At 36.6% G+C, this 27,386-nt stretch overlaps 1 pseudogene; it reads left to right on the forward strand.

Moving 5' to 3' along the window:
• The first annotated feature begins 4,038 nt into the window (after window positions 1-4,038).
• LOC121479366 lies at window positions 4,039-21,977 on the forward strand (annotated as a pseudogene).
• The last annotated feature ends 5,409 nt before the right edge of the window (window positions 21,978-27,386 follow it).

A 27,386-nucleotide genomic window follows, 5' to 3' on the forward strand; every position in this document is an offset into this window, starting at 1 on the left:
ATGAGGAGAAAAAAAGGAAAGTACTAGAATGTGTAGTGCTGGCTCTTCAATGTATAGTCACTCCGAATAGTTAACCTGAAGCCAGTTATCTGTCTCTTTGTAGCAGAATATCTATTAAGGTAGAGATTATGTTGGTTGTCCAGCCAAAGCTAATAAACTAGTCCCTCTGATGTTACTCAAAACAACGACCAATGTAGAACAGAGTGGGTGCTCTGTGAAGGAAGACTTGAGTGATCCATCTTTGCTCATGTGTATTTTTGGCCAGGAGGCATCTCCAGCCCTCAGGAAAAAGACAAAGCACATACTAAAAATGTTCTGAGGTTGCAAACCCAAGCCCTGAACATATCAGTGGGTTTTTAGAACTCCTCTTTAAAGAGGTAGTGATAAGTACAAGAGAGTACAGTGCCCACAAAGAAGTAGTCACCAGGAAGATGGGAAAGTGTGGCTTTATCTTATTTATTCTAAAATGAGAGTTTGAGTCTTCAGAGATAGAGGCTGTTTGGGGCATGACTTACCTGCCCTGTGAAACTTTTCTTGAACCATGCACCCCAAGTAAAGCCAAAATAACTGAGCATGTCAACCAAAAGCATGTTATTGCTGAGGCTCAAGCATGGGACACTATCAGGTAACTCAGCCTCACAAGTTCCTTGACATGTCTAGAGTGTCACTGTACTAGCACCCAACCAGTTTTTGAATAATCCAGAACCATGGTCAACAGCACTGGTGAAATGGTTAGACTCCTGTTCACCTGAACTTTGCAGTAAGAGTTGAATAGTGTCCCCACCTCTACCCACATGGAATTGGAAGTAGACATGAAGAGGGAAATTCTGGAATTCTCCTTTAAAAGGAAATGTTGATCATGATAGAGGTGGGTAACTATCATTGATGATTAACAAGAAAAAGAAAAAGCAATAATAAAAAGTGACCATTAAAGATTTAGTGAAACAAATCATGCTGGATTTATTTGTGATGATTATGCTTTACCAGTCTGTGTGTTCTATTCCCACTTTCTCCACCCAGCATCTGCCAGGTACATTCTAATAATGTAATCAATAATTATTGGAGTAAATGCTACAGATAATATTTAATATGCCTTTTAAAAAGAAATAGGGGCATCTGGGTTATTCAATTGGTTGAGTATCCAACTCTTGATTTCAGCTCAGGTCATGATCTCAGAGTCGAGAGATTCTCTCTCTCTATCTCCCTCTACCACTCCCCCGCTCTCAAAAAAATTAAAATTAAAATAAAAAATTAATAGATTTCAATTAAAAAACACTAGAGAATATAGAAAATATGATGATAATAGAAAAATCATCTGTTATCTCACCAGCAGATAAGAACTCCTCCTAATAGTTCCTATATTTCTGGTGCCATTTTATTTATTCTACTTTTACTTAAGAACTCTATGTAAGACAGGAGATTTGGTATCCATGTTAGTCAGGGTTCTCAAAGAAATAGAACCTACAAAATATATAGAGATACACATAAGAGAAGACTTGCTATAGTAATTGCTTTTCACGTTTATGGAGGCTAAGGAGTCCCAAGGTTGGCTATCTCAAACTGGAGAACCAGGGAAGCTGGTGATGTAATTTGAATTGAATTCAAGACCTGAGACTAAGCAGATGGTGAACAGTGTCTGTCCCTGTCTGAGTCTGAAGACCTGAGAACCAGGAAATGAGATGTCCGAGGACAGGAGAAGCTGAATGTCCCAGCTCAAGCAAAGAGCAAACTCATCCCTCCTATGCCGTTTAGTTTCATTGAGACCCTCCATGGATTGGCTGGTGCCTGCCCACATTGGTGAGGGGGATCTTCTTTACTGCATCTATAGATTCAAATGTTAATCTCTTTAGGAGATATCCTCTCAGACAAACTTCAGTAAAAAGATTTTACCAGCTATCTGGGCATTCCTTAGCATTGTCAAGTGAATACATAAAAGTAATCATCACAGGAAGGATCTAGTTATGTTTATTTGTAATATATACAATTAATTCATTTTATCTGTATAGAAAATAATTTATTAATAATGTGCAAATTATCTATATTTCCTTATAAATATCTATAAGTTTTGCTTATGAGCAGGTTGTGAGCACCAAGGTTATGAACTTGTGATCACATGGTCCGGTCTTGGTATACTAGGTTGCTAGGGCTGCCATAATAAAAGATCACACATACCAAGTGGCTTAAACAATGAAAATTTATTTTCTCACGATTCTGTAGACTACAAGTCCAAACTCAGAGTGTCGACAGTATGCTTATTCTGAAGTCTCACTCTCTGGCTTATAGATGGCTGCCTTTTGTCTCTATCTTTATAAGATTTTACCTCTTTTGTCTATGTCTTACTTTCCTCTTCTGATAAAGATTCTAGTCATTGCATTAAGGCCCACTCTAATGACCTCATTTTAACTTAATTACCACCTTAAAAACCCTGTCTCCAAATACAGTCACATTCTGAGGTGCTGGAGGCTAGGATATAAACACATGAATTTGGGGGAACACAGTTCACCTTTTAACAGGGGGATAAACTTCTGGCATCACAATTAATTAGCTACATGATACTAGGCATATTATCTCCATCTTCAGTTTCATTATATAAATATTTGAAATAAGGAAAATGTTATAGCATATCGTAAGAAGGAAGTGATAAAATACAAAACACTTTATAAAGTAATTGGAATATGTTGAATAGTCATAGATGTTAGAAAGATGTACCTTTTGTAGATGGGTACACCTCTTAGTGAAAAGGTAGACTTAATCAGAGTATTATTGAGGGTCAGATACCACACAGTAGGGATACTTTAACAGGAGAACTGTTCATATCTTTGTGCTCATTTGTTTTCTCTTTACTGTTCCATTTTTTAAAATCAGGATTTCCACATTGCTGAGAAGTTACGATTCTGGACTAATATATAGTCACTAGTCTGTGTATAATATAAATCCATAAATAACAAGATAAGTAGTTGATCTTCGAGGGATTAGAGAGCATTCAGGGAACAGAGAAAACTTAGATAATTCTAATTCACATTTTTAATATCATTTTTTGTTTTCAACATTACTGAGTATCTATTAGGTAAAATATCAACTAGATGTAACATTCCTTATAATCCTTTTAAAAGTCCTTCAAAGGGAAAATTTTTATTCTTTTTTTTTTCTAGATGAAGAAACATAAATTTAGAGTTTAAGTAAAAAAGCTATTCATGGGAAAATCTTATGTTTTTCAAACTCTGTAGTTTATTCAACTTTATTCTTTTCATAGCTGTGTATGCTATCACCCACTGGGTATATGTGATTGATATGAGGCTTTTCATAGCAATCTTTGTCATTACCCACTAGGTACACGTGATTTATTTGAGAGCTTTAAGCTCTTGAGAACATGGAAGACTCATATCTATCTACTTCAAGTAAATTATGTAATCTCTTGAACCAAATAAATGACTTAGCATTTAATTCCATTCTCCCCCGAAGATTTAACAAACCTTATATTTTGCCTAGTTAAACAATATAAGTGTTTTTGACAATATTTCTCATTAGATAATTTTTTTCCCTTAGGAGGATTTTATGCTACTGTGTTTCAAAGATGGTTTGGAGCATTTGCTTCCAGTGCCATTGACTGCATTCACATTATAATACTGAAAAATGTTCTTTGTGTTTCAAGGCCATTATTGGAAATCTCCATAGCTTTCAAATAGTCTCTTCAAGTTTGACATGGAAACCCAATGAAATGCATTTATTTCTTTCCCTCTCTAAAATACAAAGTACACAAAAATAGTCAAAAGCAATTTTTAGACTTTTGTGAGAAGTAGGATACAATGGACCAGGGACTTTGATTCTTTTCTGAAAAGTCTAAGGCATTTGATTTCATATGGAATGATTTGCCAATAGCATCGTTAACCACAACAGAAACCAGGAATTAGAGAAGTCCATGGAGGTGGAATTATTTCTTCCATATTGAAACCTGGAAACAGTGCAATCTTGGAGTCAGCAAATCTAATAAGTAGAAATAGGTTACATTTCTAAGTAATGACAGAAAGAACGGCAGCAATGACACTGGCCTACATGTTCAAGCAGGTAATGAACTTGGGTGCCACTGAACACCTAGTGTGTGTATGGGCACTTTAGAATTAAGTTATATTTCTTTGGGGAACACAGATGGAAAGTGGAGAGAGCATGAGGCTGTATTCTGGGCCCATATAACCTAAAGTGAAACCAGTCAGCTGGCATGTCTCACAGAAGTAAAAGTCAAGTTGTATCTTCAGGGAAGGGGCCAAATGTGTAACAGAATTTTATGTGAAAGAGCGATCCAACCAAGCACATGTAATTAAACAAGCCATCAAATTTAAGCCAAAAAAGCAGGTTTTCATTTTTAAATATGAAAGATATAAGGAATTCATGCATATGAGGAAAGTCGGCAACGCTAAAGTAATTTTAGAGATACCTAAAATAATCCAGGAAACAGATAAAAGTTACATAGATAGTTTTAATTAGTATTTTAGACAGACTCATGAAGAGAGCATCTAGAGAACACTTTACTCTGAGGAAAGGATAATCAGAGACCGTGGCAGCAATTTTGGAATTTAAGGTAGGATTGTGACAGTAAAATATCTGCTTGAAAGTCTGGAAGGACCCTAGGAAATTTCTCACCATGTAAAGTAAAGGGAAAGAAAAAAAAAAATTGACAATGCTTGAAAAAAAATTTCAAAATAAAGTGTATAGGGACAAATACCTATGAAGTTAATACATTTTCTAATAGATGATCCAGAAAAAGACAACAAAGAAAAATGAAAGAAATAATCAAAGAAAGAGCAAAAATAAATAAATAAATAAATAAATAAAATCCCTGAGTGGAAAAAAAAGTACAAATTTTCAGACTGAAAGATCTCACTGAGTTCTAAACAGCATGAATCTTAAAAAAAAGATAGATATTTAAATACATTTTTCCTGAACATTTAGAACATCAGACATAAAATGTTTTTTTAAATAACAGTTTATCTGTAAAAGATAAAGCTCAAGTATTCTATTAGACTTTTTTTTCACCATTAAGACTAACTTTTAGGGGGATCCCTGGGTGGCGCAGCGGTTTGGCGCCTGCCTTTGGCCCAGGGCGCGATCCTGGAGACCCCGGATCGAATCCCACATCGGGCTCCCGGTGCAAGGAGCCTGCTTCTCTCTCTGCCTCTCTCTCTCTCTCTCTGTGTGACTATCATGAATAAATAAATAAAATCTTTAAAAAAAAAAAAAAAAGACTAGCTTTTAGAAAGCAATGGAATGAAATCTTTAAAATTTTTGATGATAACATGATATTGAATTAAAATTAGTATTCTACAAGGCAATTAAGACTTGAGAATGGAAGTAAGGCATTTTTAGATATAAGCAATTAAAATTTGGTATATGCTATGGTGTGAATGTTTGTGTCCCCTCAAATTCATATTAAAATTGTATCCCCACATATGCAGGTATCAGGGGGTGGGCCGTTAGGGAGGTGATAAGGTCAAAAGTGTGGAGCCCTCATGATGGGATTAGTGCCTTTATAAAAGAGACCCCATGGAGATCCCTGTCCCTTCCACCATATGGGGACAGTATGGGAAGATACCAGCTATAAACTAGGAAGAGGGTTCTCACGAAAATCCTACCATGCTGGCACATTGATCTTGGGACTTCTCAGCTTCCAAAGATGTGATAAATAAATCTCTATTGTTTGTAAGTTACCCAATCTATAGCATTTTTGTTAGAGCAAATTGAATGGACTAAGACCATGTGTTATTTGTTCTTTCTGACACAAAGAGGTTGAGAGAAAGAAAAGAATATAGTCTACCAAAGGGAAAATAAATCCAAGAAATAAGATTACACAAAGTGATAGAATATGGTAGTATCAGGAAAGGAAGGCCTTAGGAGGAATGACTCTACATCAGAACAAGGCAACCCAAGTCTAGGGAAAAACATCAAGAAAAGAATAGGTATGTTGTTATTTTTAATTAATGGAACATATCACAGGCCTTGCTATTGTCCCTTCTAATGTCTTCTCTTTTTCTCTTATAACAATAAAAGTTTTACCTCAGCGCATGATAGTGAAGGAAAAAAATATATTAGCTTCCCTGCAACAAACTCTGGCCACATAATTAGTTTCTGGTCAATAAGTAACAAAAGAAGTAGTAATAGTAGTAAATAATTTTACTGTGCTTATTATTTTACTCAGGTATTATTCCAAGTGCTTTATAAATGGTAGCTCACTGGATAATCACCACATCCATAGGAAGTATGTATTATCACTATTTGAATTTTACAGATGAGAAGAGCTATAGCATCTTGCACAGATTAACCCTGAATTACTAAAGTACATTACATATGCAATTTCTTGGTGCTATAGTTGAAAGGCAAGCTCATACCCTCCTCTTCCTCACTTTTCCCCTCCCACTGGCTGGAACATGCTAGTAGCTGGTACAGATCTTTTAGACTGCAAGATGCAAACCTAATGATGAGGTTGGAAGAGAATCAAGATAAAAATAGCCCAAAACATGAAGATGACATACCAGCTTTGTTTTTTAAAAGAGCAGATTATTAGTTAAACAGAAATAAGTTTTTGCTTTTTAACAAAAAATGACAGTTGTTTTGATCATTGGTACAGCAACCAAATTTCATCAAACCTAGGATATTGTTAAGAAATTGGATATTAGAATTATGGTAATGACATGCGATTCTTCTTTCAACAAAAACAACAAAAAAAACAATTAGAAATTTCAAGTAAAAGTGTTCAAGAATCATGGTGCAATCATAAAGCAAAATAGAATATGGATTATTTTTAACAATATATGGAATGTAACAATGGTGGATGAGGATCTGTCCTTGACATTTGGAAATTATTCCTATTTGCATCAAAGAGCACAGGGGGTTTTACTATGTTTAATCACAGTAGTTGGGGGGGGAGGGGCAAGACGGCAGAAGAGCAGGGTCTCCAGGTCACCTGTCCTCAGCAAATTACCTAGAAAACCTTCCAATCATCCTGAAAACCTACGAATTCGGCCTGAGATTTAAAGAGAGACCAGCTGGAACGCTCCAGTGAGAAGAGTTCGCGCTTCTATCAAGGTAGGAAGACGGGGAAAAAGAAATAAAGACACAAAAGGCCTCCAAGGGGGAGGGGCCCGCGAGGAGCCGGGCTGAGGCCGGGGCGAGTGTCCCCAGGACAGGAGAGCCCCGTCCCGGAGGAGCAGGAGCTGCACCGACCTTCCCGGGCGGAAAGGGGCCCGCAGGGAGGTGGAGCAGGACCCAGGAGGGCGGGGATGCCCTCGGGCTCCCGGGGACAGTAACAGGCACCTGCGCCCCGGGGAGTGCGCCGAGCTCCCTAAGGGCTGCAGCGCTCGGCGGGACCCGGAGCAGCTCGGAGGGGCTCGGGCGGCGGCTCCGCGGAGGGGGCTGCGCGGCTCCGGGAACAGCTCAGCGGCAGCGGCAGCGGCTCGGGCGGAGGAAGAAGCTCCACGGAGGGGGCGGCGCGGCTCCGGGAACAGCTCGGAGGGGCTCGGGCGGCGGCTCCGCGGAGGGGGCTGCGCGGCTCCGGGAACAGCTCAGCGGCAGCGGCTCGGGCGGAGGAAGAAGCTCCACGGAGGGGGCGGCGCGGCTCCGGGAACAGCTCGGAGGGGCTCGGGCGGCGGCTCCGCGGAGGGGGCTGCGCGGCTCCGGGAACAGCTCAGCGGCAGCGGCTCGGGCGGAGGAAGAAGCTCCGCGCGGAGGGGGCTGCGGGGCTCCGGGAACAGCTCGGAGGGGCTCGGGCGGCGGCTCCGCGGAGGGGGCTGCGGGGCTCCGGGAACAGCTCAGCGGCGGCGGCTCGGGCGGAGGAAGAAGCTCCGCGCGGAGGGGGCTGCGCGGCTCCGGGAACAGCTCGGAGGGGCTCGGGCGGCGGCTCCGCGGAGGGGGCTGCACCGCCGGGAGCGCGAATCCAACAGCGCAGGCGCCGGAGCACAGGGCGCCGGGACACAGCCCAGGATCCGGCCTCCCCCGGGACAGGCAGAGGCCGGGAGGGCCCAGGACAGCGAGGACGCTCCTGCCTGGAACTGAGCAGATCAGCGGCCCCGCCCCGGAGCCCCCAGGCCCTGCAGACGGAGAGCCCCGGAGCTATGCGGGAGCTGACTCCAGGGTCCCAGAGCTGCCCCCGCCACTGTGGCTTCCTCCCGGGGCCTCACGGGGTCAACAACCCCCACCGAGCCCTGCACCAGGCAGGGGCAGAGCAGCTCCCCCAAGTGCTAACACCTGAGAATCAGCACAGCAGGCCCCTCCCCCAGAAGACCAGCGAGACGGACCAGGTCCAAGGGAAGTCAAGGGACTTAAACTACACAGAATCGGAAGATACTCCCCCGTGGTTTTTTTTGTTTTTTGTTTTTTTTTTTTGTTTTCTTTTGTGCTTTTTTTTTTCTCTCTTTCTTCTTGATTTCTGATTGCTTCCCCCACCCCCCCTTTTTTTCTTTTTTCTCCTTTCTTTCTTTTTCTTTCTTTTTCTTCTCTTTTTCCCCTATTTTTTTCTTCTTTCTCTTTTTTCTTTTTCTCTTTTCTTTCCTTCTCTTTTTCTCCTTTTCCCAATACAACTTGTTTTTGGCCACTCTGCACTGAGCAAAATGACTAGAAGGAAAACCTCACCTCAAAAAAAAGAATCAGAAACAGCCCACTCTCCCACAGAGTTACAAAATATGGATTACAATTCAATGTCAGAAAGCCAATTCAGAAGCACTATTTTACAGCTACTGGTGGCTCTACAAAAAACCATAAAGGACTCAAGAGACTTCATGACTGCAGAATTTAGATCCAATCAGGCAGAAATTAAAAATCAATTAAATGAGATGCAATCCAAGCTAGAAGTCCTAACGACGAGGCTTGACGAGGTGGAAGAACGAGTGAGTGACATAGAAGACAAGTTGATGGCAAAGAGGGAAACTGAGGAAAAAAGAGACAGGCAATTAAAAGACCATGAGGATAGATTAAGGGAAATAAATGATAGCCTGAGGAAGAAAAACCTACGTTTAATTGGGGTTCCTGAGGGCGCGGAAAGGGACAGAGGGCCAGAATATGTATTTGAACAAATCCTAGCTGAAAACTTTCCGAATCTGGGAAGGGAAACAGGCATTCAGATCCAGGAAATAGAGAGATCCCCCCCTAAAATCAACAAAAACCGTTCAACACCTCGACATTTAATAGTGAAGCTTGCAAATTCCAAAGATAAGGAGAAGATCCTTAAAGCAGCAAGAGAAAAAAAGTCCCTGACTTTTATGGGGAGGAATATTAGGGTAACAGCAGACCTCTCCACAGAGACCTGGCAGGCCAGAAAGGGCTGGCAGGATATATTCAGGGTCCTAAATGAAAAGAACATGCAACCAAGAATACTTTACCCCGCAAGGCTTTCATTCAAAATGGAAGGAGAGATAAAGAGCTTCCAAGACAGGCAGGAACTGAAAGAATATGTAACCTCCAAACCAGCTCTGCAAGAAATTTTAAGGGGGACTCTTAAAATTCCCCTTTAAGAAGAAGTTCAGTGGAACAATCCACAAAAACAAGGACTGAATAGATATGATGACACTAAACTCATATCTATCAATAGTAACTCTGAATGTGAACGGGCTTAATGACCCCATCAAAAGGCACAGGGTTTCAGACTGGATAAAAAAGCAGGACCCATCTATTTGCTGTCTACAAGAGACTCATTTTAGACAGAAGGACACCTACAACCTGAAAATAAAAGGTTGGAGAACCATTTACCATTCAAATGGTCCTCAAAAGAAAGCAGGGGTTGCCATCCTTATATCAGATAAATTAAAATTTTCCCCGAAGACTATAGTGAGAGATGAAGAGGGACACTATCTCATACTCAAAGGATCTATCCAACAAGAGGACTTAACACTCCTCAATATATATGCCCCGAATGTGGGAGCTGCCAAATATTTAAACCAATTAATAACCAAACTCAAGAAATACCTTGATAATAATACACTTATACTTGGTGACTTCAATCTAGCTCTTTCTACCCTGGATAGGTCTTCTAAGCACAACATCTCCAAAGAAACGAGAGCTTTAAATGATACACTGGACCAGATGGATTTCACAGATATCTACAGAACTTTACATCCAAACTCAACTGAATACACATTCTTCTCAAGTGCACATGGAACTTTCTCCAGAATAGACCACATACTGGGTCACAAATCGGGTCTGAACCGATACCAAAAGATCGGGATAGTCCCCTGTATATTCTCAGACCATAATGCCTTGAAATTAGAACTTAATCACAACAAGAAATATGGAAGGACCACAAACACGTGGAGGTTAAGGACCATCCTGCTAAAAGATGAAAAGGTCAACCAGGAAATTAAGGAAGAATTAAAAAGATTCATGGAAACTAATGAAAATGAAGATACAACCGTTCAAAATCTTTGGGATGCAGCAAAAGCAGTCCTGAGGGGGAAATACATCGCAATACAAGCATACATTCAAAAACTGGAAAGATCTCAAATTCAAAAGCTCACGTTACACATAAAGGAACTAGAGAAAAAGCAACAAATAGACCCCACCCCCAGCAGAAGAAGAGAGTTAATTAAAATTCGAGCAGAACTCAATGATATCGAGACCAAAAGAACTGTGGAACAGATCAACAGAACCAGGAGTTGGTTCTTTGAAAGAATTAATAAGATAGATAAACCATTAGCCAACCTTATTAAAAAGAAGAGAGAGAAGACTCAAATTAATAAAATCATGAATGAGAAAGGGGACATCACTACCAACACCAAGGAAATACAAACGATTTTAAAAACATATTATGAACAGCTGTACGCCAATAAATTAGGAAATCTAGAAGAAATGGACGCATTCCTGGAAAGCCACAAACTACCAAAACTGGAGCAGGAAGAAATAGAAAACCTGAACAGGCCAATAACCAGGGAGGAAATTGAAGCAGTCATCAAAAACCTCCCAAGACACAAGAGTCCAGGGCCAGATGGCTTCCCAGGGGAATTCTATCAAACGTTTAAAGAAGAAATCATACCTATTCTACTAAAGCTGTTTGGAAAGATAGAAAGAGATGGAGTACTTCCAAATTCGTTCTATGAGGCCAGCATCACCTTAATTCCGAAACCAGACAAAGACCCCACCAAAAAGGAGAATTACAGACCAATATCCCTGATGAACATGGATGCAAAAATTCTCAACAAGATACTAGCCAATAGGATCCAACAACACATTAAGAAAATTATTCACCATGACCAAGTAGGATTTATCCCTGGGACACAAGGCTGGTTCAACACTCGTAAAACCATCAATGTGATTCATCATATCAGCAAGAGAAAAACCAAGAACCATATGATACTCTCATTAGATACAGAGAAAGCATTTGACAAAATACAGCATCCATTCCTGATCAAAACCCTTCAGAGTGTTGGGATAGAGGGAACTTTCCTCGACATCTTAAAAGCCATCTACGAAAAGCCCACAGCAAATATCATTCTCAATGGGGAAGCACTGGGAGCCTTTCCCCTAAGATCAGGAACAAGACAGGGATGTCCACTCTCACCACTGCTGTTCAACATAGTTCTGGAAGTCCTCGCCTCAGCAATCAGACAACAAAAAGACATTAAAGGCATTCAAATTGGCAAAGAAGAAGTCAAACTCTCCCTCTTCGCCGATGACATGATACTCTACACAGAAAACCCAAAAGCCTCCACCCCCAGATTGCTAGAACTCATACAGCAATTTGGTAGCGTGGCAGGATACAAAATCAATGCCCAGAAATCAATGGCATTTCTATACACTAACAATGAGACTGAAGAAAGAGAAATTAAGGAGTCAATCCCATTTACAATTGCACCCAAAAGCATAAGATACCTAGGAATAAACCTAACCAAAGAGGTAAAAGATCTATACCCTAAAAACTATAGAACACTTCTGAAAGAAATTGAGGAAGACACAAAGAGATGGAAAAATATTCCATGCTCATGGATTGGCAGAATTAATATTGTAAAAATGTCAATGTTACCCAGGGCAATTTATACGTTTAATGCAATCCCTATCAAAATACCATGGACTTTCTTCAGAGAGTTAGAACAAATTATTTTAAGATTTGTGTGGAAACAGAAAAGACCCCGAATAGCCAGGGGAATTTTAAAAAAGAAAACCTTAGCTGGGGGCATCACAATGCCAGATTTCAGGTTGTATTACAAAGCTGTGGTCATCAAGACAGTGTGGTACTGGCACAAAAACAGACACATAGATCAATGGAACAGAATAGAGAACCCAGAAGTGGACCCTGAAATGTACGGTCATCTAATATTCGATAAAGGAGGAAAGACTATCCATTGGAAGAAAGACAGTCTCTTCAATAAATGGTGCTGGGAAAATTGGACATCCACATGCAGAAGAATGAAACTGGACCACTCTCTTTCACCATACACAAAGATAAACTCAAAATGGATGAGAGATCTAAATGTGAGACAAGAGTCCATCAAAATCCTAGAGGAGAACGCAGGCAACACCCTTTTTGAACTTGGCCACAGTAACTTCTTGCAAGATACATCCACGAAGGCAAAAGAAACAAAAGCAAAAATGAACTATTGGGACTTCATCAAGATAAGAAGCTTTTGCACAGCAAAGGATACAGTCAACAAAACTAAAAGACAACCTACAGAATGGGAGAAGATATTTGCAAATGACATATCAGATAAAGGGCTAGTTTCCAAAATCTATAAAGAACTTATTAAACTCAACACCAAAGAAACAAACAATCCAATCATGAAATGGGCAAAAGACATGAAGAGAAATCTCACAGAGGAAGACATGGACATGGCCAACAAGCACATGAGAAAATGCTCTGCGTCACTTGCCATCAGGGAAATACAAATCAAAACCACAATGAGATACCACCTCACACCAGTGAGAATGGGGAAAATTAACAAGGCAGGAAACCACAAATGTTGGAGAGGATGCGGAGAAAAGGGAACCCTCTTACACTGTTGGTGGGAATGTGAACTGGTGCAGCCACTCTGGAAAACTGTGTGGAGGTTCCTCAAAGAGTTAAAAATAGACCTGCCCTACGACCCAGCAATTGCACTGTTGGGGATTTACCCCAAAGATTCAGATGCAATGAAACGTCGGGACACCTGCACCCCGATGTTTCTATCAGCAATGGCCACAATAGCCAAACTGTGGAAGGAGCCTCGGTGTCCATCGAAAGATGAATGGATAAAGAAGATGTGGTTTATGTATACAATGGAATATTACTCAGCAATTAGAAACGACAAATACCTACCATTTGCTTCAACGTGGATGGAACTGGAGGGTATTATGCTGAGTGAAATAAGTCAATCGGAGAAGGACAAACAGTGTATGTTCTCATTCATTTGGGGAATATGAATAATAGTGAAAGGGAATATAAAGGAAGGGAAAAGAAATGTTGGGAAATATCAGGAAGGGAGACAGAACATAAAGACTCCTAACTCGGGGAAACGAACTAGGGGTGGTGGAAGGGGAGGAGGGCGGGTGTTGGAGGGGAATGGGTGACGGGCACTGAGGTGGACACTTGACGGGATGAGCACTGGGTGTTTTTCTGTATGTTGGTAAATTAAACACCAATAAAAAAAAAATCACAGTAGTTGTTTTAGTAATACAGAGCGGGTTCATAATTTTATCCTCTCCTTGTTTTTAATGTCTACACTTAACCCATAAACACAGCATGAGACCAGCATGTTAACACTTTTATATAACAGGTATACACCTTGCCAACATAAATTAAAAAAACAAACAAACAAACAAACAAAAAACTAGAAGAATTAGCAAAGTAGAAAAGCTGGAATTTGAAAAGTAAAAAAGGATATTTGATACTGACAAAAGTTTAATAGTACATATTTATTTATCCAACTTAAATGGAAGCCAAAATAAACTGCTTGCAGTTAAAAGAAAGGGCCATAAATATTTTATGTAATATATGAAAGTAATCAATAGAAGAAATGAAGAATAACCTTACAGAGATATTTAAGAAGGGGAAAGAGGGTTTATTTATTCCTTTTTTTTCACAGTAAGGAGTTAATTGAAAGTAAATTGACAAATCAAGAAATGGAGTTAATATATATAATATAATGTGACATAGAATCAACAGATGAACCAATAAACAGAATGGTGAAATGTGTTGCCTTGGGGCAGTGTCACTGGGGCTGAAGGTGACAGACTTTGGTAATATTTCTTTTTTATTATGTGCAATTATTTATGTTGCAATAAAATAGTTCATGTGGCAGTCACCTCATGTTTTTAGCTGTTCTAATTCGTAAGAGGCCTCTGCCAACATCAAGTACATTGTATTTACCTGGGATCTGTCTCTAATTTTGAAAAATTCTAATAATCCCCTTTCAATCATTCAGCCAAAAAAATCCTAAACCATTCAAGGCTTCTCTTTCGACTGCATGAAATGATCTTTATATGTCAGCTACAGAATTTCTCAAACTTAAATGCTAAGATAAATAGTTCAACTCTGCAAAATAAGCAGCAATGTCCTTGATATGTTTTCAATTTTGTGAGTGATAATAATTAAATATAAACTGATATCTGCAGAGTCATCAATGATAAATGATGAGATATGACTCTGTAACCCATGCACGGCATTTATAAAATGGTTTAACTTGGACAACAGTACAACCTTTAAGGTGAATGGTGTTAATTCTTTCTCTATTCTAGGGGATATTTTTCTGGTAGGCCTAAACTACAGTCATGATGCGTTTTTAAAACTTTATTGAAGTATAATGTGTCTATGCAAAAGCACATGTATACTGCATATATAGCTTGATGAATTTCAGTCACTAATGGGAGTATGATAAGACATTTGTTGTTGAATTTGACAATAGAAAGTTCCTTATGAAGAGAGAATAATTAGGATAAAATTGAGGCCAAAAATCATAAGTAATATCAACACATAATGGAAAAGGTTAAAGAAAAGTGTGCTCTAGGGTGGTGGAAGGGGAGGTGGGCGGGGGGGGGGGCACTGGGTGATGGGCACTGAGGTGGGCACTCGATGACATGAGCACTGGGTGTTATTCTATATGTTGATAAATTCAACACCAATAAAAAATAAATTTGAACACCAATAAAATAAATTAAAAAGTGTGCTCTATACAAATACCATGAAAAAAATGACATGAAAAATTATTGTATACTGTAAACACTGAGCTTTTTAAGTAATAGTTCAGAGTATAGAGTTTTATGTTAAAAGTAGGTGTTCACCTTCCTATTTGGGATAGGAAGGTTGAGAATGTGAATGAATTCTAATCTCCAGCAGCACCGGTGGCCCAGCGGTTTAGAGCCACCTTCAGCTTGGGGTGAGATCCTGGAGACCCGGGATTGAGTCCCACGTCAGGTTTCCTGCATGGAGCCTGCTTCTTCCTCTCTCTCTCTCTCTCTCTCTCTCTCTCTGTTATGAATAAATAAATGAAATCTTAAAAAAAAACCCAAAACGAATTCTAATCTCTTCTATTTGTTAACCTTTTAATATAATGGTGTTTCAGGGAGCAAAAACTGAGAAGACATTTGAAAAATTTCATAACATTTTAAGAGTAGATATCTTTCATAGTGCTAAGACCAAAAGTTATAAAGAAAAGAAGAAAGGCAAATTGCATGGGATACCAAGGTTGGGAAGTAGGTGGTACTCAGTGTGAGCAGAGAAACCGAAAATGAACTTATCACCTATAACCATTGAAATTTTAGTAGAATTATCATTTATTCACTCTGTTAACATAAAAAGTTTATTTTCAATAAGAAGTATGTTCAAGCCAGATATAAACAGATAATTTTTAAACTGTTTCTGAAAGTATTAGAAAAAGCCAAAAGTAAATCAATATTTGCATTTCAAGTTGATAGAAAGGTGGAGAAAAATGTAATATGTAAAACCATAAATAAGATTCTTGTGAGTGTTTCTCTATTGTCACTAAATATAGGAAAATATTTAAAAATTTCTCTTTCTTTAGCTGGTAATAATATTGTCTCTCTCTCTTTTTTGAAGTATATTATGAAATATACTTCTTTATGCCCAGGCAAGCTCTGAAGCAGCTGTAAGTTTTGGTGCCAAAGGACCTTTCCCCCTTAGCAAACTTATCTTCAATTCCATATTCCTAGGGTAGCAACATGTATCAAAGGTTCAGTAACTTAGAGTCTCCTTGGCTGACTCTAATTTTTTAATGTCATTTGTATCTATAGTATTTTCTAATTATCCTTTGAGCTATAACTGGTAGTAATAAGTACACATTTCTATAACAAATAATATTTTTATAAAAGAAAATGTTTTCATATTTATGTAATAGTTTTACTGTGTTAAAATTGAAAAAATTCACTAAAAAAGAGAGAGTTCCCTAATGACAATATTGGCTGCATTCTAAAAGACATGATAACAGTATTTAATTTATTAATTGAAGCATATATTTCATATTACATAAGATGTAGGAAATGACTTAACCCATCCACCAGGAAAGGGGAACATCTCCCTATTAACAGCAAAAACGTGTATAGGTTTAGTACGCACAATAATTTGTTACAGGGGTGGACAAAGGACGATCTGTGGACAAATCCTGCCTATTGCTTGTTTTCATAAATTTGTATTGAAAACAGAGCCACACTTGTTTGCTTATGTCTAGTCCATGGCTGATTTTCTGCTAAAATGACAGAATTGAGTAGTTGAAACAGAGATGTGTGGCTAGCAAAGCCTAAAATAAGCCATACTTGGCCCTTTACAAAAAAAGTCCCCACCGCCCCCCCAAAAAAAGTTTGCCAAATCCTGTTCTATGAGATATTGTTCCCCTTGCGAAAAATATAGTTTAAAAGTTGTAGGCTATATAGCTGTTTCTCATTCAGTATAACAAATATTTCTGAAGAGCACATATCTACATTCATAACTGTTACAATGTGTATGTAATCATATGAAGGCATTGAGCTAAAAACAAAGAGGAAAATATGGAAAACCTTACTTTTTTCTAAGTGTAGCCATATGTGTAATCTTATTTACCACATTATATGTAGAGCAATTTTGATGTCAAATTTTTTTAGTTATAAAAGGTACATCTTAAAATTTTGTGTTGCAATCTAAAAATTCAAATTTGCTTGTATGAAAGCCATTGTTTATCCTTGCTAGGGTGCTGAGAGTTCTCAAATTTTACAAAAGGAAGTAGTATATTGTTAGCTCATTAGATTTTCTAGTACCCTTTCTTATAAATATATAAATAACCACACTTTAAGGACTATTTAGTGATTTTACAATTTCATTCCCCTGCAAACATAAAAACTCTACTTTTTGTCAAGAGCTACATTAAAAAAAAAAAACCACAAACCGGTATACTCTTTGTATGTGGGAACAAATAATAGACCAGTAGATAGTATATAGATATTCACTTCTGCATATCAAATACCTAGCATAAAACCTTAAAACATAATTGGTAATACATAAATTTTATCCAAATAACTTAGTTAAAAATACAAGTAATTTCTTCTGGAATTCATTTTCTCTTTATAATATTTTGAAGAAGGCAACAGAAAAAATATTAAAAAATGAGAAAGATAGCAATAACTTTGCAACATCTTTTCTATTGAAAAGTCTATAATGCCATTTTATAAATAGATGTTTGTAAATCATTACTTCTTTCATTCTATGAAGGCTGCAATATCTTATTCAACATTAAAGTCAAACATTGCTTACGAAGCAGAGGCATACCTCACTAGCCACAGTTACAAATTAGCAAGGAAATTAGAATCTTGGTTTGGATATGGTTGTGTACCTCAGTAGATTAAGTCCCACAAATAATATTTAAATACTAGATAACTGCATAAGCAAGTAGTTAATAATAAAAGGCCCCAAATCTGTGAGAACTATGTGCCTATCAGGAGATCTTTAGGGCATACCAACACCTTTATTTTTAGAAAATTTCTTATTTTGGAACAGCAGCTTTCAAATCTGGCATGATTTTTTTTTCTTCAAGGGACATTTGGCTATGTCATATTTGGGGATGTTTTTGATTGTCACAATTAGGTCTGCGGACAAGTGAGACTAAGATATAAATAGGAGAGGTCAGGGATGCTGCCAAACATCTTGCAATGCACAGATGGTCTCACAATAAAGATTGTCCATCCCCCCAAAGTGGGAAACTCTCTTTTAGAAAACTTGATATTGGTTTTCTTATACTAAGCAAGTTTCTTTCAAATATGTGTTTATTAAAGACCTCAATAAATTTCAGAGCAGAAAGTAATAACTGAGAAGTCTATTTTTGGTACTCTGGGTACCTAGCATTTTAACATTTAACCCACCCAGAATTTAAATGCCAAATGGTGTCAAATAGCTTTCAGCAATTACCATCTTTCCCTTGACCCATTATGTTTATTATTAAGAATGAAGAAAATTTCATATTTAAATATTATTAAACATAAACTGATATTATTTTTAAAATTTAAACCAATTTTAGAGCTATGATATATACTAAATGTGATAAACATTTTAGCTTCAAATATTAATATGTATAAATATATAGAATCTTAAACTTTCTTCTTATAAAATTCAATTAATATCACATAATTTATTTAATCTTTAAAATGAAGCAATGTTTTGCTATGATATCGCAGAGAATATATTATGTACATTAAATGTAACTAATGACATTTTGTTGAATTTTTTTTAAATTTTATTTATTTATTCATGAGAGATACAGAGAGAGAGGCAGAGACATAGGCAAAGGGAGAAGCAGGCTCCATGCAGGGAGCCCGAAGTGGGACTCGATCCCGGAACTCCGGGATCATGCCCTGAGCAAAAGATAGATGCCCAACCACTGAGCCACCCAGGCATCCCATCTTGTTGAATTTTTTTTTTTTAAAACAAGGATTTGTGTAAATACATTGCATAAACAACTTAAAAGTTTAGGAATGATTATTTGGCTTTTGTTGAACAATGTTTAAAATTTAACAGTCATACATTTTTAGTAAAATTTAATTATGTTGGTTTATTTTTCTAAATGGACTTCATGTTTGTGAAGGAACTCCTATTTTTCAGACTCTTTAAATACATAAAGTGCAAATACCATGAAAGTAGAAATTTTCACATGGGAAAATTTAACATACTTGAGTTTCATAAAGTTCTTGATTTTGCAGATTGTTGCTCTTACTCGTTTTGGATACTGTTGGTCATTATCTCTTTAAATAGTGCTTCTTTCTCATTTTCTCTGTTTTCTCCTTCTGGAAATCTATTATACCCACTGTAAAATTGTCAAGATTTTGGATGTTTTTTATACTCTAAAATTTTATTTTTAATATATATTCTTCTCAGTTTTTTCACTTTGATAATCTTCCAGTGATCTGTCCTCCAATTTGATAATTTTTAACCTGCAAGGCCTAATCTATTTTTTAATGACATGTTTTACTATTAATTCTCTTATGTAGATTCTATTTATCTTCTGAAATCTATCATTCTTCCACTTATTTGTTCATTTCTTGTTTGCAAATTAATCATATGTATTAGCCTTATCTGCTACCTTCAGTAACTAGATCATCTCTATAAATGCTTCTTTCGTCTTTTTTTTTTTCCTAGCTCTTTAGTCATATTTTCTTGACTCACGTTTATTCTGGAAATAGTGTGTAAAAGAATTGCTAAGGATCTAGATGTTCTTATCTTGCAAAAGAGAACAAAAGAGAGTTCTCTTTTTACTCTGTGAAATAGAATGAATGGCTGATCAACTTAAATCCAATTTGGTGTTGTTCAAAAGAACTTTACAATCTCCATAAGCTACAATCTACTTTTGGTTTATCCCATTCCTTGCACATGACTCTCCCTGGCTTTGGATTATTTGGTGGATATCATTTTCTGAAAGACAAGTGGAGGTTGACCCATCTGCCTTTCATATCTTCTTGGTAACACTAAGACTCCAAAATCATAGAGCTTCAAAAGCTGACAAATGATTTAAAGATAAAATAGTGGTACTTCTTAAATAGATACAAAGACATACAGTAAATGACTGTGTTTTTCCTTATAGGATAAGTATCAAATTATTCAAAAGAAAATATGAAATATGTCAGATACACTTATACATTTCATTCAAACTAACTCACAAAAAATGACAGTACAATGTAAACTATGTTTCTTTATGCTCCATGTTCTATCACCATTGCATAAATTCTGGTGTTTGTATGTGTCTGTATGAGACAGAGATGAAGGGGAGAGAAATAGAGAGACAGAGAGAGAGAGAGAGAGATGGTCTTTGTGTAATTTATTTTCTAAATGATATTTGACATCTCCAATCCAAATTTTAGGATGAATTTAACTTCAGTTATTTGTGCAACAATTGAAATAGAATTATCATGATTGCCTAAAAATGTGAGCATTCATTTATTTCTCATTTTCTCTTCATCCACTTGGAACTTCAGCGCAAACTAGATGTCATTTTAAAACGCATAATATAAAGCTAAACTGCCAACCAACTCAGTATGATATTTGAGTACACATAGTGAAAATGTAATTAAGAATAAAGAATTAAAAAAAAATTCCTACACTTCCAGTATCTATGTTTAATTTTATAACTTTTAACATAATATCTTATTGATGTGGTGTAGCAACTGGCATAATTTTTTACCACCCACCCACCAATTTCCTCAGTTAAAAATAATCAAATATACAATTGAATATTTTTGCTCTTACTACCTAGTTTGCATTACTATGGATAAAGAAGTTAAAATAACACAATGCTTTTTTTTTTTTAACACAATGCTTTATATCATTAGTAAAGTTTGCCATTTCAATTCAAATTTAGTTTCTAATTTTTGATTAGGTACTTTTAAGTCTTTTTTCATTTCACCTTGGATTGTGTTTAATAGTTTATTTAAATATGCTCATGGTTTTATAAGTTTCTCAAGCCAGGATGGGAGCAAACTATTTATGTTGCTTGGTTATGATTTGTAAATACCTGTATTTCAGTTCTCACAAAAACTGTAATGTCCCAATTTTCATGTGTAAATGCACTCTGTGGAAATTGTTGTATTTTCAATGTTTAGGAAGACAGAGTTTAAAGAGTATCACAACTCTAACATGAAAGCATAAAACAAAAGCAAAAACAAACTATTAGGACTTCATCAAAATAAAAAGTTTATGTACAGTGAAGTAAAAAACAAAGCTAAAAGGCAACCTACAGATTGGTAGAAGATCCTTGCAAATGACATATCTGAAAAAGGATTAGTATCCAAAATATATAAAGAACTTATAGCCTTCCATTGCCACCTTCCAGACTAAGCTTGAGCCAGTGGCCTTCCGGCCTAGCACAGCTTTCTCCACGGCCCTCAGCTGATGCTGACAAGTAGAAGCAGATTAAACATATGATGGCTTTTATTGAATAAGAAGCCAATGAGGAAGCAGAGGAAATAGGTGCGAAGGCAGAGGAAGAGTTCAACATTGAGAAAGGTCATCTTGTGCAAACCCAAAGACTGAAGATTATGGAATACTATGAGAAGAAAGAAAAGCAGATTGAGCAGCAGAAGAAAATTCAGATGTCTAATTTGATGAATCAAGCAAGGCTCAAAGTCCTCAGAGCAATAGATGACCTTATTACAGACCTACTAAATGAAGCAAAACAGAGACTCAGCAAAGTGGTAAAAGATACAACCAGGTACCAAGTGCTGGCTGGATGGACTAGTCCTCCAGGGTTTGTACCAATTGTTGGAGCCCCAAATGATTGTTCATTGTAGGAAACAGGATTTCCCTCTGGTAAAGACTGCAGTGCCAAAAGCGATTCCTATGTACAAAATTGCCACCAAAAAAAGATGTTGATGTCCAAATTGATCAGGAATCCTACCTGCCTGAGGAAATAGCTGGTGGAGTGGAGATCTATAATGGGGATCATAAAACAAAGGTTTCCAATACTCTAGAAAGCTTGCTGGACCTCATAGCCCAGCAGATGATGCCAGAAGTATGGGGAGCCTTATTCGGTGCAAATGCCAACAGGAAGCTTTTGGACTAAACCTTTAGGAGAGGTAGAGTTCATCCACTTCTCTCCTGCTGTGGCATGGAAGTTTCTGATATTTGAAGAAATGAGACATCTGTGTGGCTTCCTCTTCGCCGTTCTCATCGTCTGTATTTGTCAGTGGATACTCTGTATAGCTAATGCCCTTATCCTAATTGTTAACAATATGAGAAAGTTTCACTTCATATAATCAGGAAAGCTCCTTCTTAGCTTATCTAAAAGTAGTACAACTTTCATTGGCCTCTGTAGCATGAAGATGAGGTTATCAGATGGTGGTCACAGGAGCTTCACCAAGTCTCTGCTCTTCCTCCAGTCCTCTGCTTCTAGTTCTTGAGCCTAGACATGATGTGTACAGTGTTCTCTGACATGAAGTCTCTGCTCTTAGGCTTAAAATGCATGAGGGCCGTGCATTCTTCCCGGCAGTAGTACTTCACCGCTGACCTATTTGGGCCTAAAAGTGTTCCTCATCTGTAAATGTGATTTAAAACCTAAGCCATGAATATGTCTTATTTATTAAAACAAAAGGTTTACATGGAAACAAAAAGAAAGAACTTATAAAACTCAACACCCCCAAAACAAATAATCTAATATAGAAAATGAGCAGAAGACATGAATGTCTATTTTTTTCCAAAGAAGACATCCAGATGGCCAACAGACACATGAAAAGATGCTCAACATCACTGATAATCAAGGAAATAAAAATCAAAACTAAAAAAAAGAAAAAAAAAAAATCAAAACTAAAAAAAAGAAAAAAAAAAAATCAAAACTATGATGAGATAGCACCTCATACATGTCATAATGGCTAAAATCAACAATACAAGAAACAACAGGTGTTGGCAAGGAAGTGGAGAACAGGGAACCCTCATTGCACTATTGGTGGCAATGGGAAGTGGTGTGGCCACTGTGGAACACAGTATGGCGATTCCTTAAAAAGTTAATAATAGAACTGTCCTACAATCCATCAATGACACTACTAGATACCCAAAGAATGCCAAAATACAAATTCAAAGGGATATACGTATCCTGAAGTTTATAGCAGCATTATCTACAATAACCAAATTATGGAAACAGCCCAAGTGTGCATAGACTGATGAATGATAAAGAAGATATATATATATATATATATATATATATATATATATATATATAATATGACTATTACTCAGCAATAAAAAGAAGGAATCTTCCCATTTGTAATGACATGGATGGAACTAGAGAGTATTGTACTTAGTGAAGTAAATCAGTCAGAGAAAGACAAATACTATATGATTTCACTCATATGTGGAATTTAAGAAACAAAAGAAATGCACAAAGGGATAAAAAGAGAGAGAAGGAGACAAACTAATAAATAGACTCTTAACTATAGAGAACAAAATGATGGTTACCAGAGGGAGGTGGATGGGGGAATGGGTGAAATAGACAATGTGGATTAAGCAGTGCACTTGGTATGATCAGCACCAAGTCTTATATGGAAGTTTTGAATCACTATATTGCACACCTGAAATTAATATTACACTGTATGTTAACTAACTGGAATTTAAGTAAAAGCTTAGGGGTGCCTGGGTGGTTTAGTTGATTAAGCATCTGACTCCTGGTTTTGGCTCAGTTCATAACCTCAGGGTTGTGAGATTAAGGCCTGCATTGGGCTCTGTGTTCAGTGTGGAGTCTGCTAGAGATTCTGTTTCTCTTCCTTATGCTCTTCCTCTGCCCTTCCCCTCATACAGGCATGCTCTCTCTCTGTCTCTCTCAAAAATAAAATCTTTTTTAAAAAATGTTAACAACAAAAGGAATAGTACAACTTCAGTAATCTTTTTACATAAATTAATTGCTATTATTTTATTGCATTTCCATCTCTCCATGTCTGTGTAAATATGTTTCCTTTTTTTTCCCGAGTCATTTAAAGGAAATTAAAGACATCGGACACTTCATCATTCAAAGTTTGATATATAATTCATAAGGAAAATAGCATTTCTCTATATAACCACATAATATTAGCATATTTAACACCCATTTAATAAAATTATGAATTATATAAGCCTTATTTTCAAGTTACTACAAAATGTCTTATTTTTATATGTTCTCTCAAGGACACAAATATAATTCTTGCATGACAATAGTTTGTTTTGCTATTTTCCCTCTAAATATAGAGGAGTTGCACATTTTAAAAATTTTTTCATGACCTGGAATTTTTGAAGGATCCAGGCTAGTTTTCCTGTTAAATGCCTCACATTCTATACTTACCTGATTATTTCCTCCTGTCTGTATTTAACACAGAGATTTCTTGGCAGGTGCATTACAAAAGTGCATAGTAGGAAATGGATTCTTGAATTAGAGGTCAAACAGAAGTCTGTAGCTCTGGCTACATGTTAAGACTCAAGAACAAAACCTTTGCTTATGGTACCTTGTTACAGGCTCCAGGTTATTCCCATCTGGTGCTAGGAATAAGGCTTCTACTTTATACCCAGGCTTGGACTTGATAGCTTGAAATAATAGAGAATATGTCCACAATCCACTATTCTGTACTTACAGTTAGAAATGTAGAGAATCGAATGAGATGGTGCTGATTCACGGAAAAAGGAAGAATTGAATTTATGTAAAACCTAATTACACTTAAAATGTTTATATTGCTGACAATTATTTTGATAAATAACATCTATGTTTTTTGGATTGTATATTTTAAAAAGTGATACTGTTTTAACTCAAGTATTACAATCTCTAAAGGGAAATGAAATTGTGTAATTACTGTAAATATACCAATGAACATTTGAAACCATGTTTTATTTAGCTCATATTATAATTTCAGTAAAATTGATATTGTTCTCATAATGCTTACAAATACGTTAACTTTAGGCTTTCCCGTCTTATAGACATACTTGCTTCTTTTTACCCCTAAAGAAATAGAGCAGACTATTTAATTCCATGATTTGTGAGTCAAAGAATTATGACTTAATTCAAAAATGACTTTGCCTGAAATATATTTGAAATAATATTACTAAAATCAAATGGTATATGATGTAGATGAATTGGACAGATCAGATATAATACTGTTTTATACTTCTAATAATTCTAGTCTATATAGTTGTCAAGTTCATTGTGGTAAAACTTTTAAAATCACCGACAGTAATAAATCTAATAGATTTTAGACTTAACAGGATTATTTTTTAATATAATATAATTTCCAAAATGGGAAGCTTTCCACTGAAATCTATTAGGCCGTCTTATCCTAACATAATGTTCATTTCAGTAATACTTTGAACTTCTGAATAGTATTCACTTTACTCAATGATTTAGCTTGTTCTTTCTACAACCATGTTTTCCTGACAAGTCTTTGATTAACCATATCAATGCACACTCAGGTATGAGTTTATGTATGTGTGCGTGAATATGTGTATGTACCAATTTGCACCAAATAAATGTTAAGATAAATTTTGTTTTACCGTACACACACATAAACATGGTCTAAATATTTAACTATTTTTATATACTTTATTTATGTAAAGGAACCCTCTCCAACACCCAAAATATGTTAGATGCTTCATCCACAGTTCCTCAGAATGTGATCTTATTTGCAGATAGGATATTTACAGATGTAATCAAGTTAAAGTGAGGTCACTAGGGTGGGTACTAATTCAGCATGACTGATGTCTTTATAAAAAGGGGAGATTTGGATATAGACAGACATGCATCATAGAGGGAAGGCTATGGGGGCACATGGGGGAGACCATCTATAAGCTAAGAAGAGAAGCTTGGAATAGATTCTCCCCGCCCCACCAGCCCTTAGAAAGAACCAGTAAAGACCTTGATTTTGGACTTTGAGCCTCCAGAATTGTGAGGCAGTAATTTTCTGTTCTTTAAGCCACTCCTTTGTGGCACTTCATTACAGCAGACCTAGCAAACTAATACTGAAACTGAAAAAGAAAATAAAAACACACATTATTTTTATTAGTTTTCCTTTTCTTTACATTTGGATTCTTTTTCAGACTTTCAACATATATTAAAAATGCAATAGCTATTTTCTAATAGTTACAGCATGTATATTATATCATTTGATTTATAAATACCATTTATACTATACTACTTTAAGAAGTTAATAATAAATTAAACATAAAACATGCTTTATGTGTAAAATTGGCACGAATTGCTTTCTTCGGGAGACAAAATGTTTCCCTACGGACATTATTTGTATTTAGTGAAGAGTAGAATTTCTTCAGTTCTTTGTTCCTTTTGTTTTTTTTTTTCTAGACTATGTACTTTTTCAAAGACGTGCTATTTGTTAGGACATTATGAAAACACAGTCAAGATTTACTCGGTAAATAAAAATTAAATTAAGGTGAAAATTTAAGAACCTACCAGTTTTTCTTCTTTAATTATCTATTTTTTTTCTTGTTAAAGATTTTATTTATTTGAGAGAAACAGAGTACAAGCAAAGAGTGGCAGAGGGAGATGGAGAAGCAGGGTCTCCACTGAGCAAAGATCCAAATGTGGGGCTCGGGGATCCCTGGGTGGCGCAGTGGTTTAGCGCCTGCCTTTGGCCCAGAGCGCGATCCTGGAGACCCGGGATCGAATCCCACGTCGGGCTCCCGGTGCATGGAGCCTGCTTCTCCCTCTGCCTGTGTCTCTGCCTCTCTCTCTCTCTCTCTCTCTCTCTCTCTCTGTGACTATCATAAATAAATAAAAATTAAACAAAAAACAGAAAACAAATGTGGGGCTCAATCCTAGGACCCCAGGATCATAACCTGAGCCAAAGACAGATGCTGAACTGACTGAGACAACCAGGAATATCGCCACAATAATTATCTATTTTACCTGACTCCTTGAATTAATATAATGCGCAAGCATATTCATAGCATGGATTCAAAAACTTTTACATACTCTAATAACATTCAAAATTAAAATATGCATGTATATTATGACATTAAAATTCCAGTCAAAATGAAGAAGTTACTCATTTATCTTTCTATTGAGAAAATAAAAATACTATCATTGTCCTGGTCTTAGCTGTAACAGACAATTCCAGACTTTTATTTATTGTGTTAAGCACCATGGGAAAGCAAAATCTTAAATTATTATTTAATACATTCTTTAAAGTTTATTTAATTGGAACCAAAGGCAATATGCTAACAAGAATTAGAGAATAAGTATGTGTTTATTTTTATTTTTAAAATTATAGTTATAGATAGGTAGAAATCAAAAGGACTATTAAGTAAAAACATTGAAAAATAAAAGGTAGAAGGATTTAAATAACAAATTTAATTACTTTAGAGCTACTCTCTTCCAGTATATTTCCTTAGTATATTTGCTGAAATACATTTCCATTTGAATATATAATAAAATTCCATTTATCCAAAATGGAAATGAATTAGTTTTAAATTTAAAATTTTGATTATTTTAGACTTTACCATCAGA

Source organism: Vulpes lagopus, chromosome 20 (genome assembly GCF_018345385.1).
Source record: "Vulpes lagopus strain Blue_001 chromosome 20, ASM1834538v1, whole genome shotgun sequence".
Lineage (NCBI taxonomy): Eukaryota > Metazoa > Chordata > Mammalia > Carnivora > Canidae > Vulpes > Vulpes lagopus.